We start from the raw sequence: 3390 nt of genomic DNA, 5'->3' as shown, positions 1-3390 counted from the left end.
ACTGACTAGTTCAAAAACACAATCACCAAATCAAATTTTTACCATCCAATTGTTTTAATCATAGCTCCAAATTAACAGATTTTTAGCGATGTAGAATCTGTCTTCTTTTCATAACTTATACAAATGCACCAAACATCTCCTAGCCATAAATAAGATAAGCCTCAGAAAATAAAGACTGCAAGTCATTGCTACTCTTTGGAATTTTGTGACCCAATGACTGTATCATGCTGCTGAGTAATATCAACTAGACATGTAAAGCTCTCTCTCCCATACTCCTATCTCCTGGGAGTTTTCTTCTCTTCCTCACCTTCTTAGTAGTGAACTCAAAGACTATAATCTCTGCACAGATTCCTAGGGTGATTATGGTGATTCCCACAGTGTCAAAGCATTGCCCAATAAATGTTGTGTGTTTTACTGCCAACTCATGGTAAGTCTTTTTTCAAATCAGCCTTCAAATTTCTCAAACCACTTGCACATACATCACTGTGGTCATCATTGATTATTTCATTAGAATAAGTTACTCTAAGTAATATTACTGTGCTCAAAATCAATGACCTTTTTAATAACAGTCACATTTTATACATTTGCAAAAATAAAATAAACTCATACCAACAGTTTTGAAAAAAAACTAATCAGTCATTAAAATGCACAGATTCTTGATCTGGTTAAGAATCTAGAAGAAAAGAACCACACATTTTCAGTGACTGAGAAAATTATTGCTGATGTAGCTTTTGCTCTTTGTAGATATATATGTAATATGTATATGCATATTTAAAATTAAAATGTGACATATTATATATACATGTTGAGGGTGAAGTTTTCCTTTAGGATTCTGTAAATATTTATCGTATAAATAAATATAATATTAATTTGCAACTACCTAGTATTTTATTATGCAAATGTATCATGATTGGTTTAATTAAGCCCCTATTTTTCTCTCCTTTTTTATTATTTATTTTAAAATTGTGAGGTACTATTCAGGGTGAAGTATACAAATATTCATTGTGCAGGTACCCTTGTTGACGAGTTGTGCCCCCTCTTCCCCAGGAAGATTTCGACTACTATCATTCCCACCTACCCCTTGTCCTGCAGTTTCCCACTATTGTCAATACTTTTCTTAAAGTATTATGGTAGTTGTTTATGGTTCACTTATGAGTGAGAACATGTGATACTCAGTTCTCTGTTTCTGTGAAAGATCACTCAGTATTATAGACTCTAAGTCCATCCAGATTGGTGTGAAGTTCATGATTTTGTTCTTTATGGTTGCATAATATTCCATTGTGTATATGTACCACATTTTTTTTAATCCAGTCCTCTTTTGATGGGCAGCATGGTTGGTTCCATGTTCTTGCTATTGTGAACAATACTGCGATAAACACATGTGTGCAGGTGTCTTTTTTAAAGATATGAATAGACAGTTATCAAAAGAAGACATATGAACAGCCAACAGATACATGAAAAAAAAGTTCAGCCTTACTAGTCATCAAAGAGAGGCAAATTAAAACTACACTGAGATACCACTTAACTCCAGTCAAATGACCATCATCAATAACTCAAAAAATAACAGATGCTGGAGAGGATGTGGTGAAAAGGGAACACTTCTACACTGTTGGTGGCAGTGTAAACTAGTACAGCCTCTGTGGAAACCAGTGTGGCGATTCCTAAAAGTTCTAAAAATTGGCCTTCCAAAGGACACTGCAATCCCCCTTCTGGGAATATACTCCGATCAAACTAACATTTCTTAAGCACTTACCTGATGCCAGGTACTGTGTTAGGCTTCCTGTGTGCATTATCTCATGTAACCCTCACAGCAATCATATATACGATAGGTGTTTGTATACCCATTTTACAAAAGGAAAATAAGTCCAACAGAGATGTTGGGTATCTTGCTCCAGGTCATATAGCTTGGGAGTGGCCAAGTCACAATTTGAATTCTGGTCTCCTGTTATTTGGATGCCCTGGCTCTTCTTGAGCCTCACCTTTGCTTCTCTTTCCCCTTCTTCTTGCCTTGGATGAATGAAGCAGGTGGGCGAAGACCTGGCATTCCCAGATGTTCTGGATGTAGGTATCTTGAGAAGCAGAAGAGGACTGGGTAGGCAGCACTTGGGTCTGGGCTGGTGTGTGGTAGCCATCTATATTGGATGTCAGGATATCCAAGCAGTTGTGTCTCTGTGTCACTGCCTTGTAGAAGCCCAGGTGCGTACTGCAAGTGTGCAGTCTGCTGTGGACGCAGTTGCCAGGTCCAAAAGGCGTGGTTTCTGTCTTAGATATAAGAGCTGGTGTTTGGAATGTGGTTCTGGTGGGACACTGAAGCCACCAGGACCCCACATTGAGATATTTATCTGGGCACATACCTGGAGGATGTGAGGAGTACTTGGGAGAAGTCAGAAGAATGAGTCAATGGGGAGAAAAGGTGGACAGGCCTGGCCAGTGTGCAGGAGGGTGTGTAGGTGGGACAGGTCACGGGAATAGCTGGGCCAGCACAGAGAAGCCCACCCCAGGGACAAGGAAAGGCCAGCATTTCCCACAGGGTCCTTGGAACACAGACCTCGACTTGCCCAACTGAGTTTTGTAAATTCCTCCTTCTCCCTCTCTGAGAGTTTAAGTTCCCCATATGTATTGCTATAAAGGTTTTAGGAACTCCTACAATAAAAACCTGAGTTAGTCTAGTATTTCTCAACACATATTAACCGTTTATCCAGTGTTAGGTCTAGGATTTCTTTAAGCTTTTCCAATTCCTTTCTCCATCACGTTATTTTTTTCAGTGTGGATGCATTAGGTTTTCAAAGCCTTCACATTTGTATCAGCTTGGCAAAGGGAATTTTCAAACATGTGGATAGATATTTATGTGATATTTAGTGGAACATGACTTATTGCAACAAATCTATTAGAAACAAACGTGTTCAACAGTCATGTATACTTAGATAAATTATGAGCCGTTTATCGCCTAGAGTTTTGGAAGAAATTTCAGTGACACAAGAAAATACTGGTGGTATGAATGAACATTTAAAAACATATTTTCCTTTGAAAATTGTAACCACTCAACAATATTGAAAAATTCAGTAATGCAATTAACAGGGAAATAAAAACATAACACACCAGTGTATATCCTTCCATGCCGGGGACCAGCTCCAGCCGGGTTCAGGGTACCCCAAAGGTGGAGATGTCATCGGCGATTGGGGTTAAGAAGAGAGAGAAAGAAAGAGACTGAATTCTAGTCTAGTGCAGAAGCTATGTGTGTCGTTGGGAATTACAACGGGTCTTTTATATACAAAGTCAGATGTGGGAGGGGGGTCCCCTACCCACCAGAAACCTTAATCCATGAAAACTTAATCAATGATTGCCTTAAACCCTTTTCATATGATAATCTTAAAATCCCATAACAAAGGA

At 38.7% G+C, this 3390-nt stretch overlaps 1 protein-coding gene across 1 annotated transcript in view; it reads left to right on the top strand.

Moving 5' to 3' along the window:
* Positions 1–3390, top strand: part of HK2 (hexokinase 2) — a 70854-nt gene that overhangs the window by 59215 nt on the left and 8249 nt on the right. The gene's annotated exons all lie outside the window — the stretch shown is intronic.

Source organism: Carlito syrichta, unplaced genomic scaffold (genome assembly GCF_000164805.1).
Source record: "Carlito syrichta isolate Samal-C Ts95f unplaced genomic scaffold, Tarsius_syrichta-2.0.1 Scaffold308093, whole genome shotgun sequence".
In the NCBI taxonomy this organism is placed as follows: Eukaryota; Metazoa; Chordata; class Mammalia; order Primates; family Tarsiidae; genus Carlito; species Carlito syrichta.
This window is presented reverse-complemented; position numbering and strand designations above follow the sequence as displayed.